Consider the following 15,081-nt stretch of genomic DNA (forward strand, 5'->3'; position numbering starts at 1 on the left):
GAGCAGTTTGATTTCAACTGAGTCTTGAAAATTAGGACTGGAAGTAACGAAGGAACAGAATAAATAAAAGAACAGAAATGGAAGAACAAGGGGCAACAAAGAAATATGTGGTGTGTTTTGGCTAGATTAAAGGTGACGTTAAGAGTAGAAGTTGGCAATAAGATTTTGGACAAGTAGTTTGGGATCAGATCATAGAGGACCCTGAAAGCCAAGCTAAAGAGCATGGTCTGTATTTTCAACAGCTGTGAGTAATTAGCAGGACAAGAACAGGATAGAGCTATGAGTCGGGGAAGTCAAATACAATTGTGAGTAGGATGAATTGTTATGACTATTGACAAAATTTTGCTGAAGAATTTGGAGAGAGAGATTTGAAGTCTTCTACTTTCGAAGCAGGCTAATAAGATATGGAACAATTATCTCCCTTCAGCACCCCTTTAAGATTAAAGGTGTAAACTCTGAGGGGGGAATGAAGCAGGTTAGTAAGATAGGGAACCAATAGATGGATCTGGAACCTGGCAAGAAGTCCATGTGGACATCAGCAAACCCAGAATGACTGCTGGAAGACCCTCCCCAAGATTCTGCCACTCAGAAGAAGATATCCTCCAGAAGCCAGGAGAAGCCCTGGATATTCTCTAAGGACTTTATCATTGGGCCCTCCTGGGAAATTAATGGGGGAAATGAGCAATCAAAATGATAAACAGCTGGAACTCCTCCCCTGCCATTAGCAAAGGGATGGGATAATTAACAGTTCATAAGCCAGGCGCATGACCTGAATGAGCTCTCTTGCTCTCTTGCCTCTGGACCCAGACTCCAGCTACGTTTTCTCCTGCTTAGATCACATGCAAGTAAAAACCTGGGTATTTATAACCTATAATGGGAAATTGTAGCCTGTAAATCAACCTCTTTATCACTTTTCAGCCCTTCCTCTCTACCTGGGACCCCTGCTCTGTTATTTTCTCCCATTTCTCTTCCCTCCCTAACTGAATAAATGCCTGGCTAACTCACCCGGCATGCTCTTGAAATTCATTCTGCGGCATAGCCAAGGATCTAAACAAAATCCAGTAACACTTTGATCCTCTTGAAATAAGAGTTTTGAAGTGGCCAGGGTTGAAGTGGCCCAGGGAACTTGAAGGACTTTTATATTTCGTGATACCGAAGCATGCAGAAAACAAACTTGCTTCTCTGAATAATATGGAACTCATAATATGGATCCAGGAGCATATTTTTGTGGCAGAAATAAAGTACCTTTTGTAACAACCTCTCATTTGCCTTGGGACAGGCCATTTATCTATAGCCTCATATCACAGAGATAGAGAAGAGAGACATAAGGTACAAACAATTGCTCTACACCAAGCTGCTATGACTCAACCATCCTAAAGGGTACACACCATATCCTCTGCCTGCTTCATACCCCTGCAGGGCTGTGCCTTTAGCATTCAGTAATGACTTAGCAGAGCAGTTTATTGAAATATTCCTTCTCCTGTAGCTCCCATGGGCTGCTTGCACAGAACACGTCGGCCCTGACCCCTCCCCTCCAATGAGCTTGCTAGAGCCAAAACAGCTGTGGGGGGTGAATGGCAGCTGACCGGACTAATCAACAAGCTGCTGATGGATGACAAGCCCCATTTGTGACTCTACAGAGGTGCTTTAGGAAGCCAAATTGCCCTGCCCAGCTGGGTTCAGAACCTCTCAACTGAAAGAGAATAACAGATGTTTATTAAAAAGGAAGAAAACAACAACTGCTAACCAAAACATAATTTTACTCCACAAATATATGCTTGTGAATGTTTGGGGAATAAGAAGCATTTTTGTCAGCCCTCATACAGTGTCTGGATGACAACAGAGAGAGAAGGGTCTACATATTTCTAATCTTGGTCACATTTCCACATTGAATTCCAGAAGTATGAGACACGGTCTTATTATGTCCCCTAGAGCAACTCCCAGGGCTTGTGCTGGGTTTGTTTGGAGCCAAGGGCAGATATGGAAATGGGCTGCTAATTTCCCAAGGCAAGGAAAACTAATTAAGTAGGAGCAATTGGGTAGCTGAAGCCATTGTCCTATGACCTCATGTGCGAGTCATCACGTTAAATAAACACATCTGGCATGAATTTACCAACATGGAGGAAAATGACACTAAGCCATCCAGATAAGCATTCAAAAAATTCAAAAGTCCAGGACTTAAAATTCTCCTCATCCAAATAAGCAACTAGCTCCTAGGATTGGGCCCTCAAGGATGTGCTGATTATGTAATAAAGGGAGGCAGCCAGAGGTAAAGCACTTTCTCCCACTGAAGAGCAAGAAAATGAACTCCCACAGAAGAGAAGTTTACCTCAAGGCCTGCTCTTCCAAAGCTTCACCTTGCTGCCTTGTCGGAAAGACCAGCATGCTAATGGCCAGCATCTGAAATCAGGAGTTCAGTAAAGGGTGAGGAAGGTGCCTTGGAAGTCTGTTTACACTCTAGGTCTGGTCCTTGGGTTTGAGTCTATATTTTTGGATCTGTGCCATCTGAAAATGCTTTCAAAGTCTTCTTAGTACAACCTTAAGAATACCTAACCACCCTCCCAACTCCCTACCAGGATTCCCTGACCACCCAATCTTTCTAGGGCATTATGCTGTGATTAGGGAAGGGCCACACTGGCTTCTAGTGAACTAAAGGGTAAGGGTGTCCAGGATACTCTTTCTTGGTAAGTTACTACCATGATGTTTGATGTGCTCAGGGGCATGAGTATGGGGGGAGGGGGGACATGGTGGGTGATGAGCAAGGTGTATTCTTGGGATAGGGTTAGATTTACTTTGGGAGCCCTAGATGATATCTCTGAGATTATAGGGGAAGAAAATGACTCAAATAAGCACTCAGACTGATGTACTAGATCCCAAAATGCTAGAGGGAGGTTAAGAGGCTATGGCAGAGTTCACTGAGGAAAAGTTACAGGCAGAATGGAATAGACCTAATTCTGGTATAAATTCTTGAATCTAGAAATAGCAAAGCCCCTAAAAATGTGACCCATAGCCATACACAGTTTTATTCAATGATTGACAGCCCATGAGATGCTTTCCTCCTTGTAATTAATTATTTTTGTTCTTATTCTTTAATAGAATTATCTTATATTTCTAAAGAAGCTTCTGATGCAAGAGCCTTAGACTTTTCCACGTTAAGTTTATATACACCTGCTGTGGATTCCTGTGCTGAAGTTATGTGTGGTCAGAAAATGTAAATAATTTCTTTAAAAAATATTTACACAAATGCACTTCATTTTGCATGTTTGGTTCAGATTGTATTAAAGAGCTCCCTTTGAAGGTACAAGAGGTTCCTGTTACTGGACAATAATGAAATACTGGAAGCAGGTTGCTGTTTCAGTTTCCTGGCTATTAAAACAAAGACCATGCAATGGGCCGGCTTACACACTGGAAATTTATTGGCTCAGAGTTTTGAGGCAAGAAGAAGTCCAAAATCAAGGCCCCATCAAGGTAATGCTTTCTCCCAGAAAACCATAAAGTTCTGGGACTGTCAGCTATCATTGATCTTTGGCTTTTCTGTCATATGGCAGTACACATGGTGGCCTCTCCTCGTTTCTCTCTTCTCCTGGTTTCTCTCTTCTCTTCCCAGTTCCATTGACTTTCTGCTTCTGGGTCCTCCCTGTGGCTTTTTCTCTCTCTGTCTGAATTTCATTCTGTTTATAAAGGACGCTGGTAATAGAATTAAGACCCATCCTGTTTAGATTGGACTGCACTTAATTGCAGTTCCCTCTTTGAAAGTTCCTACTTATGATGGATTCATACTCTGAGGAATGGATTAATAGTAAGAACATGTTTTTCTGGGGGTACATAGCTCCAAGCCACCACAGCCACTAAAATTAATCCATTTAAGTAGGTGCTAAATGTCATAAGGAATAGTTTAAAGTTTGTTTGAAATATTATCTTGAGAACTGAGAGAAAAATATGAAAATTAAGTTTATTTTATTCCATATTTAACAAATTGAGTTTTAAATGTATATGTGCATTAAATTCTGGATGACTCGACTGTTGAGTTGGAAGAGAGTAAATTTTTCCCAACAAAATTGCATGATAACATGCCTTGGAACCCATCACTTCTCAGGTGGACAATTTCAATGAAAGTCACTTTTGAAACTAATTCAGCGCATTTTCAAAGGCTTCCTTGATTTTCTGAAAGAATTAGTTTAATCCGTTGTTATCCAAATAATTTTCACTTGATGTACCAGTCAGTTCTTCATTCTTGTGGATTTTCTATTCTGCCAGATCTTTGCACATGATTTGAGCAGGTCTTCACCATCTCTTGTTAGATAAAGGAGCTGATTGATAGGTCAAAGTTAAATAGAAAAGGTTTGGGGACTAGTTGAGTAAGTGGACAGTACATTAGTAAATGTATTTTTGTGTTGACAGTTGCTTTCCTTTCTTGTCACGTTAGATGACAACTCTGATAACAGGTATTCCTCAAAAATATTTTTTTCTCTAAGGAAGTTAGAGGAATCATTGTATCAATTCATACATAAGTTATTATAGTAACTACAGACTTCCAGAATCTTAAAAAGTTTAGCCTAGTTTAGTCACTCACCTAATGGTAAAATGAGCCATCCCACTTGAACACCTCCTCCAACCAGGACTCACTACCTCCACTGACATCTCTTTCCATCTCTGACCAGCTCTGATAATTATAACATTTTCCTTATACTAAGCTGAAATATTCTTTAGTATTTAGGCATGTGAAAGTAGAGCTGAAAGGATACTGGAAAAACACAGTGAAGAAAAGGGGGGAAAAGAAGCAACCTTTTAAAAAAATTATTGAGATGTTGAATTTGAATAGTTGGGTGACTCTTTAATGGACTCTACTGCTGTTGAAAACAGGAGAGAAAACGGTTCTTTTAAGCATCATTTAGGTGGACAAGTTTTGAATATCTGTAGAGCAAATGACTGAAATCTCTCTTTAGATATTTGTACACTTTCAACAAGCTGGGTATATAATACTCATTTAATATAATAAAAACAATTGTTTTTAAGATGCTTTCTTTAAAAATAACTTCTGCATTTAAATTATTATTTTTACACATGCTTTTTTTTTTGTCTCTATAATCTCTTTCTCTTTCAGAAGTTTTAATATGCAGACACACTGGCTTCCCTGAATAGGTGTGTATATGTCATGTTATATTACCCATTGTTCTGGTTTCCTGGCTTCTCTGAGTTTCACTGACCTCCAGCTTTTCCCTGTGGCTTTTTCTCTACATTTCTGAATTTCATTCTGCTTATAAAGCACTCCATAATAGGATTAAGACCCATGATTCCGTTGGGCCACACCTTAACTGAAGTAACCTCATCCTAAAGTCCCATTTACAATGTGTTCACACCCACAGGAATGGATTGAGATTAAGAACATGTTTTTTTCTGGGGCACATGGTTCTAAACTACCACACCCATCTATTTTGAGGTATCATTAATTAAAAATAAAATTAAAGCCAAAAAGTTCTTCTCCCCATTCCCAAACTTCTTTTTTTAGCTTTAAGTGTAACCAGGTTAATTTAGGTCCAACATGGTAAAAACAAATTCTTTCCATATGATTCTTGACTGCCAAGTTTGGATTCAGGCAAACTTTCTTTTACAACCTGGTTATAAAAACCCTTAATTAATGAAATCACTGCTCCCCAACTTCCAAATCATACTCTTGAGCTGCTCTTTAATTGGAAGCAGAGGTTCTGAGGCTCTGCTTTCCTTTCATATACTGGGATGTTCACTATTCAACAAGCCCTGTGAGGTGCGTCTAGGGTGCTTCATAATTCCAGTAAATTATGTGCAGCCCACACTCAAACCATCAAGTGTTGTTTTTTTTTCTTTTTCTCCTGAAGACCACGGCCCTGAGGTCATGTACTCACCTTACACTATTTTAGGATATCTACTACATCACACTCAAGTAATTCAAAGACCGCTTTGAGGAAATCTCAGGATACCAAGCTCCATTCAAAAAGGAGAGTGCAGGCATACATTCTCCTTACTCAATTCAACCTGATCCAACTTTACATTTTTATCAGGTTTTCATTGTTACCTCTTGGATCACTGCCTATTTCTCAGCTCACTTCTAGCTCAATGGAGCCTGGCAGTCTCTCTCTGAAGTTCTCTGCTCTCTTGAGGAAGCACAATCTTTTTTACCTGATTCTCTAGATCTTATACTTGAATTCATGATACATTTTAGTCCAAAAATTCCCAGATGTCTCCTCTGGTGTCCTAGGTTTCTTCTCATAACCTGAGCAAACTCTTCACTGGATTTACCTATCATAGTTCTTTCTGACTGATTGCTATTTTATATCAGTTTTTGTTAGGGTGACCATATGTTCTGATTTGCCTGGGTAAGTCTCAGTTTATACCTGATATTCACATGTAATTATTAAATGTATCCCCCTTTCACTCTCACAACTGTCCTGGTTTGGATAATAAATTAGATAGTTGTCATAGCTAATGTCCTTTTTTGCAACCCAGTAATGAAGTCAATCTTTTTCATCATTTTTTTCCAATTGCCTTTTTTAAAAAAATATTTATTTATTTGTTTCTCTCCCTTTCCCCTACCCCCTTGGCTGCTCTCTTGTGTCCGTTTGCTGTAGGTTCTTCTATGTCCGCTTGCATTCTAGTCAGCGGCACCAGAAATCTGTGTCTCTTTTTGTTGTGTCATCTTGCTGCATCAGCTCTTCATGTGTGTGGCGCCACTCCTGGGCAGGCTACACTTTTTTTCATGTGGGGTGGCTCTCCTTGAGGGGCGCACTCCTTACGCATAAGGCTCCCCTACGCAGGGGACACACCTGCGTGGCAGGGCATTCCTTTCATGCATCATCAGGGTGTGTGGGCCAGCTCACCACATGGGCCAGGAGGCCCAGAGTTTGAACCCTGGACCTCTCATATGGCAGGTGGACGGTCTATCAGTTGAGCTAAATCCGCTTCCCTTTCTTTTAATTCCTTTAATTCTTCCTTTGTGTTGTTCACAAATGTGTAGGCTTCCCGAATACACGTGCCAAGGACACTGAATTAGTTATCTATTGCTGCATAACAAATTACCCCCAAACTTAATATAATTTAAAATGACAAAAGGTATTTATTATATCACATAGTTCCTGTGAGCCAGGAATTTGGTAACAGCTTATTTGAGTGGTTCTGGCATAGGGTGTCTCCTACAGTAGCAGTTAAAATGCTGGCCAGAGCTGCAGTTATCTGAAACATGGAATGGAACTGGAGAATATGCTTCTAAGATGCTTTCACATGGATGGCAAGTCAGTGCTGACTATTGACAGGATGCTTTACAATGTGCACCTTTCCATAGGTCTGCTTGATTGTTTTTACAACTTGGTAACTCTTCTCTCAGAGCCAATGATCCAAGAAACAGAAAAATGGAAGTTACAAAATATTTCAAGACTTAGCCTCAGTAATCACACTGCATCATTTCATAATATCTAAATGATTATACAGGTCAGTCCTATTCAGTGTGGGAGAGGACTATACAAGGGCATGAATACCAGGAAGGAAGGATCACTGAGGGTCATCTTGAAGCCCCTGACCTTAGTCTACTTCCTTGTTCCTTGTTAGCATATCTGATAATTTTTAAAACAAGGGAGCCAGTAAGGGGCCACAATAAAATTCACACTAGATGTTTGAGAGGGTTGTGGAGAGGGTCTACTTTAGCCATTGAGAAGGGAAATTATGCCATGCTAATGTGAGATAATTTTGACACTGGATATAACTGGATAAGTGCCATCATTTACAGTTTATCTATATAGTGGTGAAGTTTAGATGGTATTTTAGTTTCCTAGGCTGCTTAAGCAGATACCATGGAATGGGTCAGATTAAACAATGGAAATTTATTAACATATGAATTTGAGGCTGAAAGGAGGTCCAAACCAAGGTACCATCAAGGCAATGCTTTCTTCCCAAAGAGAGTGGTGTTATAGGGCTAGCTGCTGGCGATCCTTGGTACCTCTGTCACAAGATATCTCCTGGTCTCTTTCTTCTCTTCTGGGTTCTGTTTCAGCTGCTTGTGTCCTGTAGCTTTCTCTCTCTTTGCCTCAATTTCATTCTCTTATAAAGGATTCCAGTAATAGGATTAAGACCCATCCTGACTGAGGTGAGACACACCTTAACCGAAGTAACCTAATCAAAAGGTTTTACTTACAATGGGTTTACACCCACAGAAAGGAATGTCTTAAATTTAAGAATATGTCTTTCTAGGGTATATACAGCATCAAACCACCATATTCCACCCTTTGGTTAGCCAAAATACATGTTCTTTATATATGCAAAATGTATTTATTCCATCACAACATCCCAAAAGCCTTAAGTCATTTCAGAGACAATGCTTAGTAGAAATTCTCATCCAAATTGGTTATGGGGTGATCTATCCTCAGGCACAATCCCCCTTTGTCTATGGATCTATGAACACTAGAGCACAAGTTAATTACTTCCCATATACAATAGAGGGACAAACATAGGATAAACATTTCCATTCCATAGGGAGAAAATAGAAGCAAATTAGGGGTCACAGGTCTCAAACAGTTCTGAAACCCAGCAGGGCATTCTCCATTAGATTTCAAGGTCTGAGAATGATCTAAGGAATGATGTTTTGTCCTCCAGTCCTCATGGATTGGCAGCACTACTCCTTCCAAGCAGTTGTTCAGCAACCAGGCACTCCCGAAATACTGGGGTGAGAACTCCACCCTCTCCAAACTTCTGGATGGGGGTCAGGCTCCACCCTACCCAAGCTCTGGAGTGGCAAAAGTCTTCCTAAACAATGGGGTAGAAGGTCTGCCCTCTCCAAGCATTGGGGAAGCCTCACTCTTTTCACACACACAGGTGGACCTGCTCCTTTGGCCCAAGAAGATGTTTCAGTCCAGACATCAGTTTCCATGGCTGCGCCCTTGGAATGATTTTTTTCCTTCAATCTGTCCCTTCTCTGTCCCTTTTAGTCCAGGCTGGCAGTGATTCTGTTCATAGAAATTATGAAAAAAAAAAAAAAAGTCAATTTTGCATGTGGTAAACAGGGGCCCAACCCATCAGAAGAAAGAACTTCTCACGAATCCTTCCTGGATAACTGTATTTCCAATCCTAACTTTTCCTCAGATGGCTCACTGGTTCCATGTTCAGGTAAAACCTTCATATGGAGTGAAGATGTCAATTCTAAGTAAATTGATTTATGATTCAATGCAATACCAATCAAAACTCCAACAGCCTACCTTACAATTACCAAATTTATTTGGCAGGGAAAGGAGTCCTGCATAGCCAAAAAATCCTAAAAAAGGAAGAGCAAAGTCAGAGGATTCACACTCTCTGACCTTGAAGTATATTATAAAACTACAGTGGTCAAAACAGCATGGTAGGGAACCAGATTTGGCCCAACAGATAGGGCATCCGCCTACCACATGGGAGGTCCAAGGTTCAAACCCAGGGCCTCCTGACCCGTGTGATGAGCTGGCCCACATGCAGTGCTGAGGTGCGCAAGGAGTGCCGTGCCACGCAGGGGTGTCCCCCGTGAAGGGGAGCCCCATGTGCAAGGAGTGCACCCTGTAAGGAGAGCCCCCCAGCGTGAAAAAAGTGCAGCCTGCCCAGGAATGGCGCCATACACATGAAGAGCTGACACAGCAAGATGATGTAACAAAAAGAGACACAGATTCTGGATGCCACTAAGAAGAATACAAGTGGACACAGACGATTACACAGCAAATAGATACAGAATGCAAACAACTGGGGGAGAGGAGGAAGGGAAGAGAAATAAATAAAATAAATATTAAAAAAACAAACAGCATGGTATTGGCATAAAGATAGACACATTGAACAATGGAATTAAATTGAGAGTTCAGAAATAAACCCTCACCTCTATGATCAACTGATTTTTTTATAAGCTTACCAACTCCACTTTTCTGTCTCTTCAACAAATGGTGCTGGAAGAACTGAATATCCATAACCAAAAGAATGAAAGGATGTTTAACTCACTCTCTACCCAAGAGTCAACTCAAAATGGGTCAAAGGCCTAAACATAAAAGGCAGGACCATAAAACTTCTAGAAGATAATGTAGGGAAACATCTACAAGTCCTTATAGTAGGTGGGGGTTTCTTAAACCTTACATCCAAAGTATAAGCAACAAAAGAAAAAAACAGATAAATTGGACTTCCTCAAAATTAAATACTTTCATACCTCAAAGGACTTTGTGAAAAGGGTAAAACCACAGCCTACTTAATTAGGAGGAAATATTTGGAAATCAAACATCTGACAATCCATGACACATAAAGAGATCCTACAACTCAACAATAAAAATGGGCAAAAGACATAAATAGACATTTTCCTAAAGAAGAAATACAAATGGTGAAAAAAACACATGAAGAAAATGCTCAGATTCACTGGCTAGTAGGGAAATGTAAATCAAAGCTATAATGAAATATCATAGCACACCTACTAGAATGACCACTACTTAAAAAAAAAAAGAAAATTACAAGTGTTGGAGAGGATATGGAGAGACAGGAATGTTTATTCACTACTGATGGGAACGTAGAATGATACAGCCACAATGGAATTCTGTTTGGCAGTTCCTAAGAAACTTAGATATAGAACTATCGTATGATCCAGCAATACTGCTAAAAGGTATGTACTCAGAAGAACTGAGAGCAATGACACAAACAGACATCTGCACACTGATTTTCATAGCAACAGTATCACAACTGCCCAAAGATGGAAACAACCTAGGTGTCCATCAACTGATGAATGGATAAACAAACTGCATTATTTATATACAATGGAACATTATTCAGCTATAAAAAGAAAGGAAATTGTGAAGCCTATGACAACATGGATAAACCTGAGGACATTATGTTAAGTAAAGCAAGCCAGCACAGAAGGACAAATATTGTATGATTTCACTATTATAAACTAAATACAATAGCAAAATCATGGAGTTAATAGCTAGAATAAGTTACCAGAAAAAAGAATGTGGTTAGAGAATGGAAAACTGAGGTTTAATCCATGCAGACTTAGTAATAAGTTGTTTGGAAACGTTTGGAAATGAATAGAAATTGTGAAGCGCATCACAACATTTGTCATAGCGCTAACAAATGGGTATGATAGTGGTTTGTTTTTGTTGGGTTTTTTTGGAGTAAAGAAAATGCTCTAATATTGATTGAAGTGGTGAATGCACAGCTTGGTGATTATGCCAAACACCAAAGATCATATACTTTAGATTAATTATATGGTTTATGAACAACAAAAGAAATAGGGTGGGTTGAGGGGGCAAATACACCAAATGTAAGACACGGACTATAGTTAGTAGTAATACTTTGACAATGCTCTTTCATAATTTGTTGTAAATGTTTCACCAAAATGCAAGAATATTTTGGTGGGGTATATGGGAGCCCTGTGTGATGTAATGTATGATTGTTTTGTAAGTTCACAACTTTTTCTATATACTTATTGTTCATGTATTTTCATGAATGATATACTTCAATAAATTGTTATAAAATGAATTTTTAAAAAAACATGCTTACATAGAGCACCATTTTCTGGGGCCTTATTTTTCAGAAGCTCAGCGAGGTCCCTGATTGAGCTGCTTCAGTCTTTAGTCTCAGAGCAGACATTCTGGACAGGCCTAGAACTTTCTAAACCATCAATTTCTGGTTTCTTTGTGACTATGAGTTCAGTTCTCAGCTTATCCCTTTCCTCTCTCATTTCACTGTAAGCTACAAGGAGGAAGAAGGCTGCACTTTCCACACTAAGCTTGGAAATCTCGGTTAAATGTCCTAGTTCATCACTTTAAAGTTCTGCTTTCCATCTGACATCAGAACTCAATTTCACCCAGTTATCTTCATTTTAAAACAAGTATCACCTTTCCTCCAGTTTCCAATAACATACTCATCATTTCCTTCTCAGACCTCATCAGAGGTGCCTTTAGCCTCCATATTTCCACCAACAGTCTCTTCAAAGCAATCAAAGATTTTTCTATCAAATTTCTCACAATTCTTCCAGCCTTACCCATTAACCAATTCCAAAACTGTTTCCACATTTTTGATATTTGCAGTAGCAGCACTCCACTCCTCGTATTGAAATCTGTTTTAGTTTCCTAAGCTGTTTAGCAAATACCATGAATAAGTCAGGTTAAACCATGGGAATTTAACATTTTACAGATTTAAGGCTAAAAGAAGGTTCAAATCAAGGTGTCATCAAAGTGATGCTTTCTTCCCAAAGACTGGCATTTTGGGTCTTGCTGCTGGAGATCCTTGGCTCCTGTCACATATCAAGGGTCATGGTGACATCTCCTGGTCTCTTCTGGATTCTGTTTCAGCATTCTGCTTTCTCTAGCTTTGTCTCTCTCTGAATTTCATTCTCTTATACAGGACTCCAATAATAGGACTTTAGACCCATCCTGACTGAGATGGGACACACCTTAGCTGAAGTAACCGCATCAAAAGTTCCTACATACACAGGGTTCACACTCACAGGAATGGACTAATATCAAGCACATGTTTTTCTGGCGTACATACAGCTTCAAACCTGTAAGTAATAATCAGAGATTTTCACCTTTATCTTTAACTGTTATCAATTATTACATAATCACGGATTTTCTTTTTCTGGATTTGAGTGCATTTGTTAGCTAATTAATTAATCAATAAATCAATTCAACTGATTGTAAAAGAGAGTCTGGGATTTGATAATCACTATATTAGATCCTGAAGGCTCTGTCTTTGTTTTCAGATTGCTTAGTATTTTGGGTAGGAAGACATGATGAAATGATATGCATTGACAAGTAGAACCCATACGTTTTTGTAGAAGTGAAGAGTGAGACACCAACTTCAGTGTGGTTGAAGAGGGGTCAGAAAATTCTTCCAAGTGTGTGATACGATATGAGTAGATTTTTGAAGCACGAATAAGAATTAGGCAGAGAGAGGCAGAGTGAAGGGAAAGGGGATTTCCAGGCAGAAGGAATATCATAACTATGAATCCCAAGAGCTGAGAGGGGGAAAAGGTGTCCTAGGATTGGTGAAAGAGCTGGTTTGCAGAGTGGGCATGCAAAGGGCAAGGAACCAGAACGGACTAGATAGAAGAGCCCATGGAAATTCTCATGGGCCTGACTAAGCTGCTGAAATTTACTTTAAGGGAAAAAAAGAAGCTGTTGAAGAATTTGTCTTAGGAAGATGAAAGCAATGACCCTTGGAGAGGATGAATATGGTGGCCAGAAGGCCAACTGGAAGACTATTGCAGCCATTGAAGTGAAATCCAATAATAAACATGAAGTATGTACACTGCCCTGGCTCTGGTTTCATGAAAAATTGTCAAGGCAATATTTAATAGGTGAATCTCTTTCTCATTTTGAATTATTTTTCCTTGTGATTGATGCTTAGCATCTTCTAATTCTTTAGTTTGTACTCATGTCACTTCATTAGCTTTCCGACTTAGCCTGAATGTCTGAGTTTATGACTGCTCTTGTGTGCGTGTGCCATCCCCCTTTCAGCTCCCCATGGACTGAGTGCTAGGCATTGTGCTTTGTACATTTCATACATTAGAAATTCTCATTTTTATACATAAGGAATCTGAGATTCAGGGAAGCTGACAACTTGCCCAAGAATAATTTACCCAAGGCCATATAGCTAGTGGGCAGAGAATCTAGGATTCCAGTGTAGGGTTGGTTTGGTGGCAAATTTTGTGCTGCCTTCTTGTAGGAAAACAAACGAACGAAATCTCCAAATCTGGAGTCTATTCTCCACTCAGGATTCTATTTTTCTTTAACAAAGCTGTTTCTCTTGTGTGGTTTTTGTGTGTATGTGTGTGTGTTTTAATGCAATTACTTACTAACATTTATTTGCACTGACCTCTGAATTTTTCTGGAAGTTAATGACAAGGCTTCTGCCAAAATTCACCTCACAAATTATTTGTAAAGGGACTGCATGCCTTTATTTTCTTTATTTAACTTTTAAACAAAAATAACATAATTTAACAGCTTGGAATGTTACCTGTTAACACATTCAGGAGGAACTCTGTTTTGAAGTTTTTAAATCACTTTGAAGACCACATCATGTTTGACCTTTATTCTGGAATTTTTGCAACAACCTTTGGTTAAAAGTATTTAAGTTCTAACTTAATATAGCTTTTAAACAGAACTTTATGAGATGTGATATTAAACTAATGTGACTGTTTTTTTAAAAAAACCATCAGAGTTTAAATTAATATTTTTGACTTCAAAGCAGTCATCTTGGGAGACTGTAGATAGTAATGATCTGATTACTCATTTATTGAAATACATACTGAGTACTTATTCTATGCCAGACACTCAGCATATTTGAAATTCCTTTTCAGGTTACCTCCAAAGCCAATTAATGAGCCATGCAGGAAACTTAGTACTTTATAGTCATCTTTTATTTTGATCCCATCCAGAATTACAGTTTGATCATCTGCCTCATTCACTAGACTTCAGTCCAAGAGACTTAAACCTATGACCACAATTCAAGTCTAACTTCAAAGGTTGAAGAATTCATAAAATTGAATACATGCCAAATATTCGTTTATAGGCAGGATATAAATACTTCGAAAACTATGGCACTTTGTAACGCCTAATCATCCATCTTAAATAGTAACTTCTTTCCTTCATTCTCTACTGCCTTTCCCTGCATTGTTTTTCTCTGGTGTGATTATTGCTACCTGATATCTATTTGTCTCTGTTATCAATAGAATGTGAGTTCCATGATTGCAGTGATTTCATGAATTGCTGTATTCCCAACACTGGAATAATGTCCAACACATAAATGGTGCCTTATAAACAGTTTCTTTTTTTTAAATTTCTCCACCCCCACGCACAGTTGTTTGGGCTCACTGTCTGCTCATGTTCTTTTTGGGAGGCACTGGGAACCAAACCTGGGACCTCCCATGTGGGAGGGAGGTACTCAATCTCTTGAGCCACATCCACTCCCTGCCTGTTGTGTCCCTCATTGTGTTTCCTCATTGTGTCATCTCTTTGCATCAGTTCACTGCACCAGCCCATCACGTCAGATTGCTGTCTTGTTTGTCTTATTTAGGAGGCACCGGGAACTGAACCTGGAATCTCCCTTGTGGTAGGTGGG

The sequence above is a fragment of the Dasypus novemcinctus genome, chromosome 4, assembly GCF_030445035.2.
Source record: "Dasypus novemcinctus isolate mDasNov1 chromosome 4, mDasNov1.1.hap2, whole genome shotgun sequence".
NCBI lineage: Eukaryota > Metazoa > Chordata > Mammalia > Cingulata > Dasypodidae > Dasypus > Dasypus novemcinctus.